The sequence below is a fragment of the Lissotriton helveticus genome, chromosome 3_2 (genome assembly GCF_964261635.1).
Source record: "Lissotriton helveticus chromosome 3_2, aLisHel1.1, whole genome shotgun sequence".
NCBI classification, from domain to species: Eukaryota; Metazoa; Chordata; class Amphibia; order Caudata; family Salamandridae; genus Lissotriton; species Lissotriton helveticus.
This window is the reverse complement of record NC_136062.1, coordinates 147700146-147725196: the sequence shown is the minus strand read 5'-3', so window position 1 is coordinate 147725196 and position 25051 is coordinate 147700146.

Genomic DNA, 25051 nt, shown 5'->3' with positions numbered 1-25051 from the left:
CCTGCAGCTTCCAATGTCCCCTTTGTTGGCCCTATTAAGATATACAGAGAATTTAGTGATGGCACATCAGTAGTTCATTTCATTTGGCATTCTCTTGGCTAAACTGAGAGTGGCCTGTAGATGGGGTCGGTGCCGGGTTCCTAAATTTGAGGAATGGATCAGTGACATGTTATTTTGGCAGGACCAAACATTCACGTTTGCAGAACTTCTCACCCCACATCGCGCACTCGCGATATTTGGGACCCCTTAAAGGCATATTTACTTGCCCATGCCGTTGATGCCATGACACACACCCGTGACACTATTGCTGTAACCTGAAGACAGACCTCTGGCCTTCCCTGTACACTGCATGCACACTATGAGTAGAGATTGTGGATTCCGCTGGCGTTATGATGTTCCCTGTTTACAGTTGTGGATTTGTCGCATATGAACAGTGCTACAGCGACTATTACCTCACATGGGTATCTGGACATTGTAATATACTTAACTGATATTGAGATTTCTAAAACGTGTCATTGTTCTTACCTGTGCAATATACAACAGTTGTATTGAATGTATGGTCTCATAAAACTTAAATAAAGGTTAAAAAAAAGTCATACTTGCTGTTTTGTCATCTCCAAGGGCTGAATTCAATTTCCGAAATGGACCATTCGTAATGTGTACATTTTCCAATGCTGATCGAAATGCATGCTGGACTGTTGAGTTACAGATGAAAGGAAGGATGTTCTGTTGCATAAAAAGGCACATTTCATATTTCATAATTTTGAAATCTCAGTCATTTTATTTAACCCTCTCAGACAGTGTTAAATTGCATTATGAGATAATCTTCCTTCCTTACTAGTAGAATTTCTGGGTCTCCGCTTCTGGGGTTTGGTGTAACTGCACAAAGTACTGTCCACTTGAAGTCATTTTCCGTGTGGTTGTTTTCCACAAAGTGGTTTACCATAGGCGCTGTGAGGATTTTATTTTTTAGTATGAAACGGTGTTGCACGATTCTTTGTTTGACTTCCTGGTTCGTTTTGCCAATATACATTTTTTGGCATGGACATATTATGGCATACACCACATTTTTTGATTTACAATTGGTGAACTTGTTGTGTTTCCATTGTATGAGGCTGTCCATAAACGTGGATTCTTCAATGGTAAAGTTGTAAATGGAGCAATTGCTACACTTGTGATGTCTTGTGATGTCTTGGGACACGGCTAATAGCTGCTAGCTGCTCGAACATATCGCGCCGATAGTACTGGTAGAAATACTTGCCCTGCCATATTGCTTTTAAATGCTGATGTTTTAACTTGCACGTTCAATTTGCACTTACTTGTACTACTTATCTCCCGGCCTCGGTCTGACACGGCAAGTTCCGATTGGTCGGAGGGCCCAGGGAGCATCACGTTCTATCTTCCGGTTCGGTCAGCAGTCTAGCTTCCCGCCACCACCACTATTTAGTTTGGACCTAATTCGCATGCAGCGGACGCACGCAGTGGGGGCGCTGGTCGGTGCGCCAAAGGCAAGCCCGTCTGCACCCATCCGTGCCTGGACCGGGCCTTTGGCCCCCCCACCCTGGTCTGCAACTCCCAGGACTTAAGAAAATTAGCTACTCACGACAGGAACTATTAAAATTGCGTCCTACTTTTAATAGGGAATGTATAAGTATGATAATGGACACTCCTTCTAGAGCACCCATTAAAGCTTGCTCTCAATGCCATTTCACACCTCTCAGTCATTTGGAACTATACCCTAAGGACCTATAAATTCCATATAACACAAAAAACATTACAGCAGCCCTCATAAATGCTCGATCACTGCCTAAGCATAAATATGAAATAGCAGACCTGATATCGGATCATAACCTTGATCTGCTTTTTATCGCAGAAACATGGACAGATCCTTCCTCGGGTCCTGATCTCATGGCGGCCACCCCTGAGGGCTACACTACCATAAGAGAGGATAGACTTCACAAAAAAGGAAGTGGGCTTGCGATAATCCATAGCAGCAAATTTATAACTAAACTTGACCCAATTCCGTCATTGAACTGTGAAGCAATCCACTTCACCATTCAACTTAACTCCGCTCAGACCTTCAAAGGTGCTCTTCTATACTGTCCTCCCGGTTCTAGATCCAAATTTCTTTCTACTTTAAGCCATCTGATAGAACCTATAGCAGTCGAACAAACCTATACGATCTTAGGAGATTTTAACTTCCATCTGGAAAATCAGACTGATAAAGATACTAACTCACTACTTCAAGACCTAGAAGCAATAGGCCTATCACAACAAGTTCACAGTTCCACACATACAGTTGGTCATATCTTGGATGGCCTCTTTTCCGATTCCCAACAAATTCAATTAAAAGATATCCTCCCGGTGATCTGGATGGATCATCATTTAATTACATTCAATATCCTCATCATTTCCAAGCCCTCTATGAATAAGGCCAAACAACTACCTGAGGTTTTTAAAGCTTGGAAAAGCAGTGATAATCAACTTCTTAAGGACCAACTGCTCTCCACCTTACCAGTGGTCCCTTCGAATCCTAACACAGCGACAGCCATTTATAAAAAATGGCTACATGAGGCATTTGATAAGTTGGTACTTAATAAAACTTTTTCAAAAAATCGGCAATCTCCATCCTCCCCCCTAGTTCTCTGAATTGCTCAGGGAACAAAAGAAATTGTGTAGGAATAGGGAAAGACAATGGCGTAAGCTATACACTAAGCAAGAGAAACTTCTCTATAAAGAAGCTCTGGACAAATATAAAACCTTAATCGCTCAGGAAAAAAGGAACTATTATGTTGCTCAGATTGAAGCTGCGAAAAATTCCAACAAGCAGCTCTCCCAAGTAGTCTCTGAATTATCGGGCTCTGCACTCGCAGCTGCTCCTATACCCTCTCAGTCACTGTGCGACTCCCTTGCTAACCATTTCTTTGAAAAAGTAAAAAACAAATATTCCAAATTTGCATCTCAGACCAACTCCATGGAGCTGCCACCCATAAATGATGTCCCTGACCATACGCAAGCACAATTTGATAGCACAACACCAGACCAGATCATCAAAATAATGTCCACCGTGAAATCAGGTTCAGCAAAAGATCCTTGCCCGCTTGCCGTGCTTAATCAATTCTCCGCACAAGTGGCCCCCTATCCTGGCTAATATCTTGAATGCTATGTTCTCTTCAGGCATCTATCCAACTGCCTGGAAGAAGACCATCTTGAAACCTTTACTAAAAAAACCTAATCCCGATTCGGAAAATACTAACAACTACGGGCCTATAGATAACCTACCATTCCCAGCTAAAATCGTGGAGAAGATAATGAATTCACAACTTTTTAAATTCATAGAAGACCATCATCTTCTAGACGATACCAAATTCGGATTCTGTAGAGGTCACGGAACCAAAACAGCATTGATTAAAGCATCGGAGGATATCAGAATTATCTTGGACCAAGGCAGGACAGCAGTCCTCATTTTGTTGGACCTGTCAGCCGCGTTTGACATGGTTGATCACTCCATCCTGATCGACCGTGTCTCCCAAATGGGTATCCAGCTTAAAGCTCGGGATCTGCTGTCATCCTTTATCACCTCACGTACCCAGTCGGTAAACTTGGGCACCTTCCATTCTGCCCAACTGAACCTCCCGTGTGGTGTCCCACAGGGATCCTCTCTAAGTCCGACGCTGTTTAACATCTATGTGTCGGACTTGGCGAGAATCATCAAATCACACGGGATGGGCCTCACATCTTATGCCGATGACACCCAACTGGTGCTGGCAATAAACAACAACGGTGAAAGGTGGCAGCTGAATTCCAAGAGGGAATGCTGGCTATCAGCAGCTGGGTGGCCAGCAATTGCCTTAAGCTGAACTCTGACAAAACAGAGGTCAAGACTATTGGCAACCTGTCCCCCGCCTGGTCTCAGGCCTGGTGGCCTACTACCCTAGCCCCCCACCCCCCGAAGCCAGTAACTAAAGTCAGAAATCTGGGTGTCTTATTTGACGATAAATTGACCTTTGCACATCACGCCAACTCAGTAGTATCAGTCTTCTTTTACAAATTGCAAATAATAAAAAAAATCCTACCATTCCTTCCCCTGAAAGCTGGTAAAACTTTGGTCAGCACTCTAGTCCTGTCTTCTATAGATTATTGTAACGGACTATTTGTAAATGCACAAAGCAAGGTCATGCAAAAGTTGCAATCTGTTCAGTACTCCGCGGCCAGGATGCTATCCAGAACCCCCAAGTTTAAGCCAATCTCTCACGTCCTCAAACAGTATAATTGGCTTTCTGTGAAGAATCGAATCAAGTTTAAGGCACTGTGCATTGCCTTCAAGGCCACGCGCAATTCTAGGCCTCAATTCCTATTAAAGGATCCAGCCATTTACACTCCCAACAGAGCCCTTTGCTCTGCCACTGCATTATTGATGAAGGTCCCTCGCGTCAAGACTGCCACATGGGGTTACAAGTATTTTATTGTTTCAGCTACTAAACTTTGGAATTCTCTCCCGCTACACATAAGATCATGTCAGTCTTTGCTAACCTTCAGAAAGATGTCCAAAAGCTGGTTATACAATCAATAACTTTGTTCATCAGCAGATGCCATTATCCACAGCGCCGAGACACCCTCGGGTATTTGAGCACTTTATAAATCTCAAAAATAAATAAATAAATAAATAAATAAATTGAATGGGTTTGAGATTGAACATGGTGTGCAAACGTTCTGGTCTTTTTACTTGGGCTTCAGTGGCACGTATTAGTTGTTCTCCAATGTTGTGGTTCTTTTTCAAGGCAAACAGATTGTACGTTCAATCAAGTGCCAATCACTGCTTATAATTTTTTTTTAACAATTTGCTGTGCGGCCCGAATGTTGTTACACACACTAAACATTCTGTCGGTGATTTGCACTTCTTGATTAGTAGATGTTCTCTTGGTGTGAGCCATGCCCTTTTCATCGAGTGCTTTAACAGCATGTGCGGATAGCCTCTTTCCTTCAGTTTATTGATCAATGTCTCAGCATGTAGTTTGTAGTATTCTCTGCTTGTGCAATTATACCTAATCCGCAAATATTGGCCGTATGGCAGATTCTCTTTCAAATTGCAGTTCCCTTGATCTGTAAAAAGATGTCATCCTCAAATTTAAATAAATTCTTGCACAAGGATAATGAGGCCAAATTGAGGATGTACCAAGTTGGTACCTGGTGTGGTCTTGGTCTTCGATACAGATAGTTTTCCATTGCATCCAAAGCGTCCTCCAAAGGAATTTGTGTGTAGAGGAACTTGGCATCCAATGTTACAAGGATGTGTCATGTAGGATCAAATTAAAAGCCTTCCACTCTGGTAATAAATTCTATTGTATCACATAAATATGAAGGAACTTCTGGTAGAAACGGTTAAAAAAAATATCCACGTACTGGGAAAGTTGCACTAAAATGGATTCACATCCAGAAATGGTCTTCCAGGAGGGTGCAAGACACATTTATGAAATTTGGGCAAAAAGTACATTACCGTAGTTCGCGGATGTTTGCTTATGAGGTAGTCCAACTCTTTGGGGCCAAAAATCCCAATTTCTACTCCTTCATTAACAATCATCACTATGTAGCTTTGGATTCCTTTTGTAGGATCCTGTGCAATACCCCGTTGGGGTAGCCGTGCACTATATAAGATACACTAAATAAATAAATAAATAAATACGTTGATACCACAAGGGATTGAATACAAGACTTCTGCCTTCCCTGAAGTATGCTGCTTTTGGCCATACGATAATGGCTTCGCCCTTGTCAGCTGGCTTGATGATTGTCGTTTGTTGCTCCTTTAGTGATTGAATGGACATCCTATGTTCCTGTGTTATATTATTTTTCACAAAACCTTTTTTCTTTTCCAGTATATTCAGAGCCGATAGCACAGCATGTTCAAACGCTACCCCATCCTTGGGGATGCTGCGAATGGGAGGACAGAAATTAGATTTATTCCGGAGACCCGAAGCCTCAATTCCTGTGCTGTCTTCTTTGTCTTTAAAGAAGGCCCATAGCAGTATTTTTCGAAGGAGTTCCATAGCTTCCATTTTTAGTTTGGTCAAATCAGAATGTACCCATGGGACCAACGTTAATCCTAATTCTAGAACAGTTGTCTGTTCCTTGGTAAGCCAAATTTATAATGGATGATTTTTTTATGTTTTGTAGTATTGTTGTCGTGTTCTCATTTCCCACAGTTGTGGTTTGTAGCGTTCTCAGGTCTTTTGTTGGCCTCTGCCTAAAAAAGGCAACTTTCTTTGTTGGTTTTGATTGGATGGCCGCAATCGCAACATTGGACAACAACTAATACGTGCCACTGAACCCAAGTAAAACTACCAGAAACTTTGAGCACCATGTTCAATCTCAAACCCATTCAAGGACATCACAAGTGAGGCAATTGCTCAGGTTGAAACTTTACCATTGAAGGATCCACCTTTAGGCACAGCCGCACACAATGGAAACACAATGAGTTCACCAATTGTAAAACAAAAAATGTGGTGTATGCCATAAAATGCCCATGCCAAAAAAGTTACATTGGCAAAACGAACAGGAAGTCAAACAAAGAATCGTGCAACACCGTTCCAGACTAAAAAATAAAATCCTCACAGCGCCTATGGCAAACCACTTTGTGGAGAACAACCACACGGAAAACGACTTCAAGTGGACTGTACTTTGTGTAATTACACCAAACCCCAGAGGCGGAGACCCAGAAATTCTACCAGTAAGGACGGAAGCTTATCTCATAATGAAATATAACACTGTCATGAGAGGGTAAAATGAAATGACTGAGATTGTGAACGTCCTTCTTTTCAACTGTAACTCAATAGTCCAGCATGCATTTCGACCAGCTTTGGAAAATGTACACATTCCCAATGGTCCATTTCAGAAATTGAATTCAGCCCTTGGAAATGACAAAACAGCAAGTATATCTTTGCCACAAGCAAGCTGCCACTGATGAAGCAAGCAACAAGAGAGATCGAAGGAGAAAGTGAAAGGAATTCCGGCAAGTGAACCTGTTCAACAACATGCCCCCGAGCTCCAGGCTGCCTCGGAAAAACATCTGACATTAGGCATGTTCAAACTGGCTTTGGTTAAGAATACCAGTACACGCTGTATAATTGACACGCACATGAATTGGAACATTGGGATATTAAACAGCTCTGGGAGTAAGCTGCAAAGTATAAATAGCCATTATTTGGCAACTTTGTATCCATTCTTGCTAAAATATTGGATACGCTGCACACTTTTTTTTAAACGCACAGGCGAGTGATTATCTACGTGTTAATCAACTCGTTTTCACCCATCAGGCAGTGTTAATTCATAAAGGCTACGAGGCAACACTAACTTGATGACCACAGTGCTCCCGGTCACAAGGCGAGTCCGCTTTCCACCCTCTGTGTCTTTGCTTAAAATACATCTTGCATTTCGACACAACCATTGAAAATGGTGCTTTATTTCTCCAGATAAGGACCAGAATTGTTATCATATATGAACACACCGCTGTCTCTGTCCAAAATGAGTAGTCATGTATATTTGCATTGAGGATCAGTGCGCCCCTCCACATTTCCAAGCAATACAAGGTACACTGTTAATCATATGAGTAAGTAGAAGTAGAACAGGGATTTCTGAGTTATTCGATTGTAATGCAATCATTTTCACTTATTTTCAGATGAAATGATCAGGTCCAGGTTACAGTAAAGAGGATACAAACAACAGAGGATTTGTTTTTGGAAATCAATGATGAGTCTCCCAATTGGTTTTTCTAATTTTAATCTACAGGAAGAACTAGGTATCCCTTACATAACTGATTGGATAAATGTTGCACCTATTATTTTATGGCACTCAGTATGGTTTAGAGACACAGTGTCTCTAACACAACAAATAATACAGGATTGCTTATCCCTCAAGCATAAGGACATATGGTTAAAGTATGTGAAATATACTTTATATACTCTTGATCCAGGAAGCTTATTTGTATCCCCAGGAAAATGTGTCTCTGTCTCATAAAAAGAATTAAAGGCCCGCTTTATAACCACTGCCAATGATGGGAGATTGACTGTCTGCCGTAATAAACCTACTGTCAAAGAATATATTGAAGGTCCTTTGCAGGTTGAGGGTTTATCTTCCTATTTGGAATTTGTAACAATCCCACGGCACAGGTTCATTCTCTTAAGATTTCGGCTTAACTTTAATACCTGCATGTTGGGCCATCCTGCTGGTATCTTCTCCCCGAAAGAACTACTGTGTTGCCCATGTGATAACACTTGGCAACAATCTGATTTGCACATCTTCTTCTTTTGTGCATTTTATTGTAAACAGCGAAAAAGGTTTTTTAATTCCGCTTTTACATAAGCACAATTTTAGACAATGTTGCTTGGCCTTGTATTTTTTTATGTATGTTGTCTGATCCTTTAACCTGTAATACTGTTGCCTCTTTTTTATGCATGTGTTTGAAAACAAGGAAATTGTGTATAGACTGACATTTATGTACTGCTTCTTTCCAGTTTTAATCTGTAACTTATTAATCTGTGATGTATATTTGTTCTTTTATGATTAACTTTGTTTTAATCAAATAAAGTAAGCTTGACTGACTGACCAGGTCCAGGTCCTGATGAGAACCCCAAAAAGACTAAGGGTTTGAAAAGTGTTGACCCCCACTCTTGGGAAATGGCATCGTAGTGTGCTTGGGAGAAACTTTGTATTGCTACTACTCTCCCTTTTTACAACACTTTAAGCTTACGCTCCCAGACCCACACAATGGCAGGAAAAAACACATACTTTGAAAGGGAATGTTTCCGCCTAGTGTTTCATATGTTAGTTAGGACTGGTCAAATATGTCCTATAAAGCAATATGTCAGTAAGTTTGTATATGTCATTTCTGTGATTGCAACAGTGTTTAATATATGTATCTACTTTGTTTTCAAGTGTGTTTAAGAACTAAGGGGCATATTATCAAGGGATTTATCTCTGCTTTTTTGGCTTTAAAAGCCAAGAAAGCAGAGATAAAATGATCTCCCTATCAGCAACAGGGTGCTAACACGCAAATTTGCATGTTAGCACCCTTTTTCTTTACGCTTCCCCTTGCACCTCTAATGAGATGCAAAGGGGGCGTTCCAGAGAAAAATTATAGGAGAAATGTTGTTAAGCGACATTTTTCCTATTATCAAGGATTTCGCTAACCCTGTTAGTGCTAAAAAAAAAAAAGCAGCGCTAACCGTGCTTAACACTGCTTTTTTTACACCTGGTATTTTCCTGACTTAGCCATGATATCCTATGGAAGGTGGATATCATGGCTAAGTTTGTGAGCCCCTATCATCAAGCTAACGCCAAACTTCGAGAGATTATCGTTTGTTTTCCAGCGATAATCTCTCATTTGGCTGTTAGCGCAAGGATTTTTATCACTTCTGAGATAAACCTTGCTAATAGCAAGTTATCTCTGCGATAATTTCCGGAGATGCTTAGCGTTAAAAAATGTGTTGCTAAGCCTCGTTAGCGATAAATATCGCTAATCGTTGGTAATATGCCCCTATGTGTTGCCGTTCATGATGACATGCTTTAAATGTAAAAAAACATTTTTGGAATAAGCCAAAGAAAAGTTAAATAAATCCCGTGGGCTAATGAATTAAAAACATTGGTCCGTTTTGTTTTTGTTTTTGAACCATTGACAAACATTGCAACTATATAATTTTGTTCATATAAAAATAGAAGTGGTCCTATCTAGTTTGCGCAAGGACCCAAGTCTCCCTTGAGTAAAAACTTTAAGAAAGTTGGCATTTTCTTGTCCCAACCAATTGGTGCCTGCAGCCTGTTTCCTGGGTCACATGACTTGGTCTAGCTGGTCTTTGTTTATTGCTCCCAGGCAGTCTGAGAAAGAGGAATTGGTGTTGGCAGGGTGGGTCCTTTCTGACGTGATAAGGGGCGGAGCTGTCACCTACCACACTTGCACATCACAAATCTCTGACTCAGCACACTCACAAAGGGTTTCACACTAGTCTTTTGCATCCTTAGTCAAACTGGGACCAGGGCTGTCAGGCAGGAAATTCCAGATACCTCTGAATGAAGAGGACTCGAGAAGCTTCTCCCACTTCAAAGTGGGAGCCAAGTATAAATAGTTGACCCTCAGACCCAACTCTTCAATACACATCTGGCTCTGTGGAAGACTCAGAAGAAGGACTGCTCTGCAGTTTGCTGCCTGTGAACGACGGATACTCTGCTGCCCTGCTGCATGAGCGTGAAGGAATGGACCTGCATCCTGAACTCAGAACTCACAGAGTGACTCCAAAGGCCAGTTTGCTGACCTCCTGATCAGAGCCCCACAGTGGTGCCATCCCAGTCCTGGAACTTTAAAAATGTGCTCTTCCAGCACAACTGTCCTAGCAGAAGCGAAAGAGAATGACACATCTCTGCTTCGGAACCGCCACTGTATGATGCATCCTTGACACAGGGCCCTGCATCATCTTTGGAACCGCTGCCGCATGATGCACCCTCGATGCAGGACCTCACATCAGAGCACTGCAGATCTTTGGAACTGCCGCTGTGCAGCGCATCTTCGATGCAGCACATCACAACGCTTCACAACCAGGATTTCAGGTATAATTTGTTCAGCAGGTTAAACTTGGTCCATGTATCTGGCCTGCACTCCATTGCAGCCGATCTGAACTTGTTACTTTGTTTAGGTTCAGCGCAACCAGAAAACCACCGTTTGGCACTTACTGCTTTTAAGCACAAATTCTAGTTAAATCTTCAAAATTGCAAATCTCCAGTTCTACTGATTGGATTTTTGTTGTTTTCTTGTCAAATAATTAATTACATTCTGCCCTCTTGTGGTGTATTTACTATGGGTACTGTATCGATCCCCCTATTTATGACCCTTGTCTGGTTAATAATTAACTAGCAGCCATTCAACTGCACAGAAACCCGTTATCTGATTAGCCACACAACGGCACAGAAGCCCGTTATCTGATTAGGTCATAGCGCATGCCATCTCATTAGGCAAGCACTATTCCTCCAGCCCCCTAATAGGCATACGGTGTTCTCAAAACAAATCAAACCTACCACGACCTGGGAAATCCCCACAGCCATTGTTTTGATTTAGCCGAGAACTTCAGTAAAGAATGTGCGAACGATCAGTTCGTATGACATCCTTATTGACGTATTTATGTCCATCCTTACGTCAATCCCGGCACCTTTCAGGTATAAATAATACCGACATTGCCTTAAGCAAACACACGAGGTGGTGACAAGATTGGAGCAGCGAGACTTGCCGAGGAGCCCAGCTGACAGCGAAGCCCACAGACGCTGCCCCTCCTTTCTGACGCGCTGAGAGAGAGAGACGCTGCCTTTTCTCCTGCCGAGAAATCCAGCTCCGGCGCTTCCAAGCAGCCCTCGCAGGCAGCTGGAAAATCAAGACCTGAGATAGAGATACCAGCCCTCCAGCCTTCTAAACTCCCAGGTACTGAACTGAATCATCCTTTGTAGAGAATTCTTGAAGCAGACCCTTGGCAAAGCAAACTTAACTTAAACTGCTACTTATCTACTCCCGCCACGTATTAGGCTTAGGTCAGGTACATTGGGGTAGGCGTAGTTAGAAGCACCAGTTGAGTACGATTAGTCAATGTATATATGTATGTATCTATTTTATCCATTTCAAGTATCATATGCCTAAGAAACCATATCAATGCTTTTACAGTATTATTTTATAATTCTGTTATTACTGTATGCACTTTACTTAACTCTAAGTATTACAATAATAGCGATTCATTTCTCTTGTATGAGAAAAGAGACTGATCAATAAATAACATCTTTTTATTGAACACGCCCGTCTCTTCCTTTTCTCTACAATCTGGTGAAACTAAGAATGCACTGAACTGACTGAGTAAAATAAGTTGTCTTTTGTTTTCACACGACTCTAGAGATACACTGTTGATTAGGGGAGAGCAAAGTTGTCATGTTCTATGGTTGTCAGAAACTAAATCCCTTCTTGTCTATCCAGGGAAGTTAAACTCCTCCTTGTCTATTCGAGAAAGTTTCTGGTGAACTCTGAGCTAGCTGGCACAAACATTAAACTTTAAGTCTAATATCGTCAGTAGAAGACCTAGTTAACCTCTGTCCTACGTCTATACTATTGAAGATATTATTCCAATGCGCAGAGCCTATTGGGATGATAGGAACTACACTACATGGCGCCCAACGTGTTTGGATGGGCGATAAATCTAACGTAAGACATTAGAGTAACTCAATCGTGCTTTTTCACACAGACCCCTTTTCCCCATAATACTCCAAAGACGTCTGGAGTGGGTGAAAGGTTAAATCCGCCAAACTTAGTAGGAGGAGACTCCTATGTATGGTTCTTGGTTTATTCAACGTTGAAGGATACACTGTTCTAAAATATTGTGCATCTAATCTTTGTTTCCATAGAAACCTGATCTGCAAATAAATAAAATAATTTTCTTGACATTAGAATGTCAGAAACTGAAGAAGAAAGGGAGACAGTTAGAATAGCAGCTGAACTACTAGCAGCTGACAATACTCTGCTACAAACTGACCCGGAGGCAATACTCATCCCGGTCAACATAAGGAAATCTATAACTTTAAAACTTATAGAAAATGGGCTGACACCGAGAGGTGGTACAGTCATATTCGTAATCGAGGCACACGAATATCGGCAGACAGAGGTATTCTATTCATGGATAAACTTCGCAGCAGCAAACGCTGTAACAAAGGACTTCCACTATTACAAAATAGAGGAACCTCCAAATGAGTACACTCCTTTCCAGGAGGTGGAAATACCACTCAAATACCAAGAGCACCTGCTCTGGTTTAATGGCGCCCTAAAACATAATAATCACATCACCAGGCTCGGTCCACTAGGTAGACCAGGAGCAACGTGGCCGGTCCTATCCGGATACACACCACATCCAGACATTGAAGAAATGTCTGCACCAGATCTTTTAGCACAGCTAAAACAACTAATTAAAATACACAGACAATTAGTCCAATATGTAATGCGGACTTCAACAGTCCTACCAGCTATTAAAATTCCACAGCTGATCCCTCACCAGGGGAACACTAATAAAATTACACCACAGAACATACAGTCCTGTCTAGGTAAAGTACCCGCAAAACGGGAACAAATTCCATTCTGGTTAGCACAAAAAATCACTCAAATAGAGGCGGTATTTCCAGATACCACCCCGGTTGAGAAACACAGGATTCTGACTATCTGTCTTCCAATGGGAATCGCACCACATGTGGAGGACTGTGACACTTGGGGTACAGTCTTTGCTTCCATTTACACAAAAACACATGGTGTTCCATCCATGTCAGTAATACCAGATGTGCTAAAACAAATTCAAGATGAATACGGTCCAGAACCTGCTTTAACTCTTGGTATGAAATTACTAAAAGACTTCAAGCAGGTCTCGGCAATATTACTAGCCAATATAAAGGGAGAAGCAGCAAATGTGGCGATCCGCCAGAGGTTAAAAGAGACAGATATAGCAGACCAACCATTCGAGATTGCCAGAATCATAGAAAAATCCTATGAAGAACTAGGAAGAGATAGTTTGGGTGGAAAACCGGTGAAACCCCAACTAATTAAAAAACCTGAAAAAATATTTATTAAAAATAATCTAAACACTCACAAAAAGAACTGGGATGGAAATAAACAATCCACTCCTAAAGAAAAAAGATTCCAGTCCAGAGGAAGGTCTCCTCGGCGGAGAGAAAGATCTCCGGACCAAGGACACAAGTCTCCCCAAAGGGAGCCCTCTGAGAAAAAATACAACCTTAGAAATAGGGATAATCTGAAGAAACCCGATAGATATCAAGATATTGATACACGTCCCTCTCAATCTTTTCAGACTTCCTCGCAGAAATCGGAAAGGAGAGGACGGTCAGAACACAGGGAAGAGCACGTCAAGTCCAAAGACAAGGAACCTGCTCATCAAAATAAAAAATTACAGTTTCCAAAAAAGAAGGTAGCCAGTATTAAAGTAATCAACCATGCCGAGAATACTGAGGACACAGCTGAAAAACGGAGAATGGGCTCAGACAATGCTAGACAGCGCAGAAGAAGTGAGCATAGCTCGCAAGATCCTTATGAATCATCTGGAGACAGTGGACACGAATGAATACATTCAGGTGGAAACTGCAGATACCAGAGTTAGCAAACCTCATAAAATATATGAAATAACATTGCGTATAGAGGGGGATAAGACTAGGAAAATAAGGGGTCTTTTTTGGGATAATCTCTCCAAAGGCTATGATATCCTTCTAGCTGAAAGAGACTGGCCACCAGAGTTTGTCAGGGAGTGCCCTCATGGCGAAGAAATAATTATGCCTGCCTTCTCAAATCATATTCCAATTCATAAAAAATATACACTTGCAAGGAAGTGGGCAGTAGCCCAAGCGCCTGCATTATATAAAAACCATGTGGGATGGGATGAGGACTCTCCTCCTCACAAAATCCAGTTAAAATCACAACCTACTGCTCAGAGGCAGTATCCAATTAAGCAAGAAGCTAAAAAACGGGTAAAAGAGATCCTAGATCAACTTGAATACCAGGGGATGATTGAAACTTGCACCTCACAAATGAATAATCCTTTGTTTCCTGTCTCCAAACCAGACAATTCATATCGTCTTGTTTTGGACTACAGACACCTTAACTCATGTTGCAAAACTTTTGCAGTACAAAACTCGCATAGTGCTGCACTAATGAATAACATAGTGCGCAAAAAATACAAAACAACATTAGACATCTCTAATGGATTCTTCTGTCAAAATATATCACCAGAAAGCAGATATTTGACCGCGTTCTCAATAAATGGCGCGCAAAAAAAATTCTGTTGTTTGCCCCAGGGGTTCAAGAACAGCCCAGGATTATTCTCAGCAAGAGTAACAGAGTTACTACAAATATATGATGATGAGGCATTATCTTATGTCGATGACATCTATCTAACAGATGATGACTTGGATACTCACTTGAAGAGAGTGAACACCATAATACTTGGGTTCGCAGCAGAGGGTTACAAATTCAACTTTAAAAAGTCAAGAATTGCCCATCTAACTGTCCTGTTTTTAGGATATGAACTATCAAGTGAAGGCAAAAGCCTGGCTGACAATTTCCTAGAGAAATGTGCTGTAATCCAAGAACACTAAAAAACTTACAATCAATTCTAGGTTTCCTAAATTTCGGAAGAACTTACATTATAAATTATGCAGAGAGAGTTAAACCTCTCTATGACCTTATAAAACCAGATTTTAAAAGAATCAATTGGACTCAAAAACACACAGAAATTTTGAGATCTTTACAAACAGATATGTTAGTCAAAACAAAATTACAAACACGTGACAACACACGCAACCTTGTGATTCGAGTCATCCCAGGAAGATGCGGATTCACATACCTGACCTCTAATGAGGGAGAGAAGGTACCAATAGCATACAAATCACATTTGTACACAGAAGCTGAAAAAAGGTTCAGCATTAAGGAAGACATTGTTCATGCGGTTCAAACAGCTGTAGCAAAGGAAAAATACCAAGCCGACGGTAGACAGGTTACAGTCAGAACAGCAGAATCAGCTTTTGAGGCATTAACAACACCATGTAATTTACCGACAACTGCACTGAATCCAGAATGGATACAATGGGTAAATTCTGTTGCTACAGACAGAGTAAAATACTATTTTGACCCGGAAATGAAAGAATTAAATTATCTAGAATATGAGAGAGAATACCCTCTGCCAATCGACATTCTGCCTTTACGACAGTACGCCTGTATAATATATACAGACGGACATGCTCAACCCTCAGTTTGGGGAGAGCTGGCTTACAATGCCACATGCGAAATTGTAAAAGAAGTGTCGCGCGGAGGTAAATTAAGACCTCTACTTACAAAAACACACTCAGTGGAAAATAATTCAGAACAACAAACTGAAATATTAGCGTTAAAAATGGCGCTAGATAATGCCGATCGCGAATTCCCGACACTTATAGTGTGCGACTCGTATTACTGCGTCAAATCATACAATAACGATTTACAGAAATGGATTCAAAATGGTTACAAAGATGACACAGGTGCAACAATAAAGCAAAAAGTGCTTTGGGAACAAGTAGTTCTTTTACAGAAAGAACTACCAAAAACTCACGTGATACACTCACTGAGTCATCAGCGTGATGGCGTTCACGTTGCAGGGAATTCATTGGCTGAGACAGCCACAGCGGTAGCAACTAAATCGGCTTCCGTAGCTACAAAAAAGCGTGCAGTAAAATACATTGACGGTGAAACTGTGCTGGCAGTAAAAACGTCATCAAAAGGCGACTGCTCAGCGCTACCGATCAATTACCCACTCAATTATACATACATAATCGATGCAAACTCAGTCCCTTTTGCTCGAATCCCTGGAGTGGGGGATAGAGTAATTCCAAACATGGACAGGAGAGGCTTGTTAATAGCAGACGCACATATAGGTGAGGGTCTCAGACACCTTAAGCTAAAAGATTCTCTGGAAGAATTACAATCAGTGTACTGGTGGCCAGGCATGAGCCTGCATCATCACATTTTTGTAAAAAATTGCCCAGACTGCAATAGAGATCGCAGTGGCGAGAGAAACGGTTTAATATCATGGCGTTTCACTCCAGAATGTATCAAATCAACAAAAAAATAAAACCCAGTATGAATAATGCGTCGTATTAACATGAAGAGACTATTTTCACTTATAATGTAGGCCCCAACTTTCGGCTGACGTCGGAACTGTTATACAAAGATTTGCGAGTCTATAATGGCATATACGCTAGAAGCATGTTACGTTCTGACCAAAATCTTTCCTTTAGCTCTAGAACAGCTTATGGGGGTGCCTGGCCAGAATTAACATTGCATTGCGGGACTCTTCTCACTTCCTTCCTGAGGGAAACGGGATGGTGTAAAGAAAAAACCATGGCATAAAGCAATCTATAACAGCAAAGGTATTAGGTTCGGGAGCTGGGTGGGTCAAACATTTAATAAGTGCCCAACGTAGTCTAAATAACCTGCCAAGAAATTCTCTGAAAGGACTCAGTCCGTACGAACTATTGTTTGGGACTAGAATGTTAATCCAGGACTTAGATAGTCAGACTTCAGTGGTTAAAGAAAAATGCTTTGATATCAAAGATCGCTTGGCTATTTTACAGGACTTAAATGAAACAAGAAAAGACCTGTGCAACATAAAGTTGAAACAGCAGCCAGCAACCACTGAAGAAAAACCACCTGTCCCAGCAAGGCCTGTCTGGATTCCAAAAGTCGGGGATCTAGTCAGAGAAAAGATCGCGGTAAAGAAGGAATTTGGGCCTTCTTACAGAAAAGCAGTTCCTGTCTTGTCTATCAACGGGACAAGATCAGTAGTACTACCGCCCCTTGCTGGTAAAAAGGAGAACCGAGTCATATCCATCGACCTGGTTAAACCACAATCATGTGGCCGATAACAAATAGTAGGCCAAGTGGACTCCCAAGAAGTAGCAGAACACCAAAGTTTGCTACATCCACAGAGGTTCAATCTGAAAGACTGATCACATTTGGAAAATCAACAGTGAAACAACAAGGACTATGCAACAAAGCAATGGAACTTGAACCTCTTAAAACCCAAATCAAAGCTTTTCATCAAGAAACAACAACCTACGATGATGTAACTACAGATTCTTCTAATGTAACAAAGCAAAAGCCAAAAACAAGAAGTAATCCAGAAGCAATTGGAATAATTGACAGAACGGCATCCGGCTACTTCATCAACTTCGATGATTCTTCAGAAGAACAAAGCGAACCAGAAGTACAGCCATCAACAAAAACTTTTAAAGACAAAGCAAAGGAACTTTTTCAGCAACTAAAGAGAACCTATCTGACTTCTTCATGGATTGAAATTTGGGTGACATTAGGTGCATTTGTCCTCATACTTTGGCTCATCATGGTACTATGCTTGGGACATTTCATTGAGGGAAAATATGCTAAAATGGACACAGCAAGCCAGAAAATCAACTTGGTCCTTAAACCACACACATCTTCACATGTCAAGAAAAGAGAACTTTCTTCAGTGAACTTCACAGCCAATCCTATACCAGGCGGTGTAGCATGGGACAATACTGATTATGAAATCTATGGCCCGGTTGAAATCCTGAAGTATCCACACCAATTTAAGATCTTGTTAAGTGACTTTGTAAAACCAAGCACATTTGCTGATGATTGGGACTTTGAAAGTATTAATGATATGATGTCTGACCTAGTAATGTCTGCTAAGTTTACAGAACATGATTATTTACAGGGTTCATCTAATTATGATCAAATGTTCTGCTATAACCACTATGGTAACCATTATCTCCATAAATCTGCACAACCTAGAAATGTTTTAAATTATAACCAATGGGAACATTGTGCTACTCCACCAAAGGGTAGTTCCAAAACATTTTTTGATAAATATTCATACTTTTCAGGGTTTAATACAAGTAATGCAGAAACATTTTATTTCAAATTGTCAAATAAGACAGGTATGAAGACCATGCTTACAAACACAAAATTGATATATTCAGATTCATTTTTTGAGCAAATGAATACATTTGGTTTTGATTTCTGGAACAGTAACATTGAAACAAAAACTGTTTGGGGTACAAAAGATTGGCAAGTACAAGGTATAGAATCATTGTTCAGAGCCTGCATGATCCCAGAACAAATTATATTTTTGAATGACACTATTCAACAAACTACCTGTCTTGGCTTAGCCAAAATCAAAGACTTAAACAAACCGTCTATTCCAAAGCCAACAACGAATAGTAATAACTCTATAGATGTTGAGATAGACGTGAACCTTATTTTAAACCAAAACAGAACACATCCTGATTGGAAACAATGGTTGATCTGGCCCACAGACACAAATAACTGTCAAGACAGATTCCTGAACAAAATACAGGGGTTCAAATTGACCAGGCCAGACCCTAGATATTCCCAAAGACAACATCCAGGGATAGTAACTACTTACAGTGTGGGCAAGCTCTGCCTTCAATGGCTACAAACATCCACACTGGCAGAAATTAAGCGACACCTAACTTTACTTCAAGAAGGTGTTGACTTGCGTGATTTCATTATGGGACCACGCAAACAGCGTCAAAAACGTTTCATAGCGGCCTCTATATATGCAGCTTACAATGAAGTTTGGAAAGTAACTCAAATTGAGACAGCAGAAAAAATACGGGAAATTGACCGTATTAATTTGGAAAAATCACTTTCTGTTGTGGACAATGGGTTAATGACTCTGTCCTCCAGAATATATTCACTGGACAGTATTGTATCTTCAGCAATCGATATAATATCGCAAGACTTACTGATGTTACAACACGGTCAGTCCCAATTGCGTTCTATTGTACAACTTGGCTGGACATTACAAAATCTGCGTTCAGGCTATGTGCCTTGGAGTTTAATTAACACAACGTCACTATTTAATATCTTTAACCTTACTGATAAACAAATCAGTTTGGCACAGAAGGGTGCTGACTATACAATTCTGAGCATTGAAAAACTTGAGAGATTACCATTGACAATGTCAGAACGACCTGTCATTGAATGGATAATACACGGGATAATAAATATTCCGATAACAACTTTCCAGTTTCAATACTGCCAAAAATATATACAGGCAGGCCATTATGAAAGGTTGGGTAAAGGATACATTAAGTCAACATGGAACTTGCCCTATACACACGCATGTGTCAGTAATAAAGGACAAAGTGTGTTCCTTAGTGGCAATAATTGTGAAAGGTCACTAAGCGGTACACTTCTGTGTCAGGGTATTAGTTTGCATGGAGCTTGTGAAGGGAACTCAAATAACCTTTCATGTCACCAGCTAGGCACACCTGCAACACAAATAGAACCATTCTTTAAGAGACTCTCGAACGGGAGTTACATTCTAATTGTAGATCACAGATGTTGCAGTCTGCTGCCCGGAAAACCTTATCTCATAACCGTGACTACGAAGGTCATGTGCTGTGAACGAGTATTGTACCCGAACGATGCCCGAGACAGGGAGGGAAGGTTGTGGCCCAGTTTGAAGATTTCTTCTATTCGAATTGATACTTTAAGCAGAATGAAGACAGTGCTCCGACAGACGCCAACCATGTTATCGTCATCAAAAGAAACATATGATCTCCAAGTTGCAAGGACAATGGCTGAGATTCATTCACTGTTATCAACCAATTCCCCCATACATTTCGCAGAAATACTGAGCGAAATCTTAAATATTTCTGATACAAGCGGAATCGCGAGTGTATTTAAGACAGTGTTTTCGGGAGCTTTAACCCCATTCAAAGCCATCCTGGGTATTTTTCCTGATTTTGTCCATTCCATCTTTGGCGGACTTCCTCTCCTTTTGGGACTAGTGGCAGGCATCCTATTTTTGATCCTGTTACTTCGCTATGGCAAACCACGTCACAGACAAGACACCAGCGATAATGGAAGAAACAATCCGAGCTATTGGCTACCGGGACCGCATAACTAAAGTCCTTGGACTAGCAAGGCTATGAGATTTAAACATGACTTGGTTTTTTTCATTCAGACCGATGTGGCAAAGTTGTGTTATGCCTGTATTAAGGTGCTTGCTATGCGGCGAAGAATGCGTGTTGGACACCTGTCTGACACTACAATCGGATGTGCCAATGGACGCAGAGACTTTGTTGGGTCCGGTAACGGCTCATGCATTGTACTGTCCCCAGCGGCTACCAATCCCGATGACGGCATTCGTGGAGACTTCACCACTACGATTGAAGAGTTGTGCAAGATGAAAGCAGCATCGATCAGGTACGACCTTCTGTCAGCTATGCTAATCGAAACATCAATGAAGGCAATCATGCTCATGAATGCATGTTACAAAATTTTTCCGAGTTAGTGGAACTTTCACAAGAAGCAGTTGACAGTTTTTTCGAAAGTCTCAACAATATGATGTTTTCACCAGAGCAGAAAGAATGACTTTGAACAAACTAGCACACGGCGTTCCCTACACCCTGTATTTGGCCTTCAACTTTGAAAATACAGCAAAAGAACTTTTCTCACCAGTTTTTACAGAGAGCGAGACATTTTTTCCCCTTCCATTCCAAAATATTTAAAAAAAATTTGGGACACTTATCTTCTGCTTAAAGTAAAACTATTCTTAGAGAACAAAATTTCTATCTTTAGCTACTCAAGACACATTAGCTACCCTCTAGCATGTTCACGAGTATTATGATTTTTGTGATGAGATGGTCTCGACCTTTTTCTTCTGTATTAAGAGCCATTTCATGTGTAATTTCCGCATTTCATTCATGCTGATTTCAAAAATATGCGTTTAGATTTAGCTTTATTATGCTGCTTGAAGTGCATATAGTGACTATACTCATCTTTTCGTGTATTTCCCATTTTGCAATTTCAAAATGCATTTGATTGTATTTTGGGGTGGTTCGGTATACACATGCACTACTAGTATGTTTACTATGCCTAGACTTGTAAATATGGACATAGATTACGTGGAGTGGGTGTGGTGTATTTACTATGGGTACTGTATCGATCCCCCTATTTCTGACCCTTGTCTGGTTAATAATTAACTAGCAGCCATTCAACTGCACAGAAACCCGTTATCTGATTATCCACACAACGGCACAGAAGCCTGTTATCTGATTAGGTCATAGCGCATGCCATCTCATTAGGCAAGCACTATTCCTCCAGCCCCCTAATAGGTATACGGTGTTCTCAAAACAAATCAAACCTACCACGACCTGGGAAATCCCCACAGCCATTGTTTTGATTTAGCCGAGAACTTCAGTAAAGAATGTGCGAACGATCAGTTCGTATGACATCCTTATTGACGTATTTATGTCCATCCTTACGTCAATCCCGGCACCTTTCAGGTATAAATAATACCGACATTGCCTTAAGCAAACACACGAGGTGGTGACAAGATTGGAGCAGCGAGACTTGCCGAGGAGCCCAGCTGACAGCGAAGCCCACAGACGCTGCCCCTCCTTTCTGACGCGCTGAGAAAGAGAGACGCTGCCTTTTCTCCTGCCGAGAAATCCAGCTCCGGCGCTTCCAAGCAGCCCTGGCAGGCAGCTGGAATATCAAGACCTGAGATAGAGATACCAGCCCTCCAGCCTTCTAAACTCCCAGGTACTGAACTGAATCATCCTTTGTAGAGAATTCTTGAAGCAGACCCTTGGCAAAGCAAACTTAACTTAAACTGCTACTTATCTACTCCCGCCACGTATTAGGCTTAGGTCAGGTACATTGGGGTAGGCGTAGTTAGAAGCACCAGTTGAGTACGATTAGTCAATGTATATATGTATGTATCTATTTTATCCATTTTAAGTATCATATGGCTAAGAAACCATATCAATGCTTTTACAGTATTATTTTATAATTCTGTTATTACTGTATGCACTTTACTTAACTCTAAGTATTACAATAATAGCGATTCATTTCTCTTGTATGAGAAAAGAGACTGATCAATAAATAACATCTTTTTATTGAACACGCCCGTCTCTTCCTTTTCTCTACAATCTGGTGAAACTAAGAATGCACTGAACTGACTGAGTAAAATAAGTTGTCTTTTGTTTTCACACGACTCTAGAGATACACTCTTGATTAGGGGAGAGCAAAGTTGTCATGTTCTATGGTTGTCAGAAACTAAATCCCTTCTTGTCTATCCAGGGAAGTTAAACTCCTCCTTGTCTATTCGAGAAAGTTTCTGGTGAACTCTGAGCTAGCTGGCACAAACATTAAACTTTAAGTCTAATATCGTCAGTAGAAGACCTAGTTAACCTCTGTCCTACGTCTATACTATTGAAGATATTATTCCAATGCGCAGAGCCTATTGGGATGATAGGAACTACACTACACTCTTATTCTAAATTGGAGTGGATGTTTATTGTGTTGTGTTTTCACGTTATTACTAATTTTGTGCAGAAAAAATGCTTTCTATATTGCCTCTATATTAAGTCTGACTGCTTTCGTGGCAAGCTACCAGATGGTTAAGCACAGGTTTAATTGGGATTTGCTTGTGTTTCATCTTGACAAGAGCTGTGATTACTGCTAGAATATGGTTTCACCTCTCTATGCTGGTTACATAATTTCCTCACAGGCTGCTTAAAGTACGATTTCTTTTCTGAAATGCATTCACAGAGATAATTATCTGCTGACCCTAGTAGGCCACCATCCCTGTATTTGTGACCAATCAGAGTGTACCACAATGAGTAGCATAACTAACTAATAGTTAGTAGTTAGGTCAGACTCTGACTCACTCTAGTTTGGAACAAAAAGATTGGTCACAAATTACCACCACTTTTTACGACCAGTTTCTTTGTACATTTACCGATTAGTTCTGATGCACTACAGTCAATAAAGAGGGTCACAAATATAATGATGAGTTACAGGATTTCATTTATATTAGTGATCATGGATTCCATTTAAAAGTCTTATCTCTTTGTTTAAAATTTCATATTAATTTTCCTTCTTGCAAATGGGGTATATGCAAGTCCATTGTACGAATGACATGGTCACACACACACACACACACACACACACCCACACACGCACACACACACACACACATACACATGCACACACAGACATACATCCCCCACATTGCCCTGGTTCAGTAAGGATCTCAAGAACTGGCTTGTCCGGTGACCCCAGCACTCAAAGGAGCTGCCCGTCCCCCCAGCGCTTTGAGATCCTCACAGGTGAATAGTTGCGCTTTACCAACCCTGATTGATTGATTGACAAAAACAGAAACCCTCCACACACACACACACATATACATTTTCCACATTATGCAATTGGAGCTTGTGAAGGAAAATAATTCTGAGTTGTGTGGCAATTATGGAAAGGGCATTTACCGGGAGAGATATTTACTGCATGAAGTATTTTTTGGAACAACCACAATTTTGCCTTGACATATTTTGCCAGCAAAGTCTTGCCAACATTAATGGGGTAAATGTGGAGTAAATGTATGATACCTGTGTAATTCAATGAGGTAAACACAATTCTAGATGTGACTCTCCATTTCACCTTTAGAACTTGGAATAGAATGTAGTTTTAACCTAGTATGGAAAAAACACACTCTAGGGTAATAGAGCTTTCTGGGTGCAGTAAATCTTCCCCAATATCTGTAAGACTTGTAATCTGACTTGATTGCTTGAGTTGGTTTACAATACAAATTCCGAATCTTGCCACATGTGATCCTTGTTGAACCATTGTGGATAGATTCTGAGCCAGCCTCAATATTGCTAGAGCTTGGTTGATATGATAACCATGTTATGCTGTGTTGCCTACCTGCAGTTTGCCACATGATTGCCACAAGTGTTGTATTGTACCACTCATACCCATATATATGTTGCTGGAGATGTGTGTAGTGCTAGAATGTCCTATAGGTTATGTGCTGATTGTGCCTTCTGAGGTCGTGACATGTGGTTTCACCATGCTGCAGTGAACTTGATGCTGCTGGTATGCATGGACATGTTTACAGTTATTTCAGAATGACAGAGCGGCCTTCAAGCAACATCTAGTCTACACACATGTTAACAGTTTCTAATATGGAAGGTGTCTTATCCCATTGTAAGGGGTGATGGTGCAAGCTAAGGGAATTAACAAACATCACAGTAATTGGTCTATGGTAGCCAATCAGGAAAGGTTGATAGCACAACTGAAAGCTGTCCACAGACATCACAGTATCAGGTCTATAGGGTCCACCCAGAGTGGCAATAGTGCAGCCCAAGGAATAAGAAACACCAGAGTAAACACGTTAGAAATAGGGGGCCCGATTCACAGAATGAACTTAAGACTCAATCCTAAACTTACTACTATTTTGGTATTCACAGAATGCACTTACTACTTTTGATATTCATAGAATAAACTTCCTACTTTTGGTATTCACAGAAGTTAGGATTTTGTCTTAAGTCTGTCTTAAGTCTGTCTTAAGTTTGTCTTAAGACAAACTTAAGACAAAATCCTAACTTCTGTGAATACCAAAAGTAGTAAGTTCATTCTGTGAATGCCAAAAGTAGT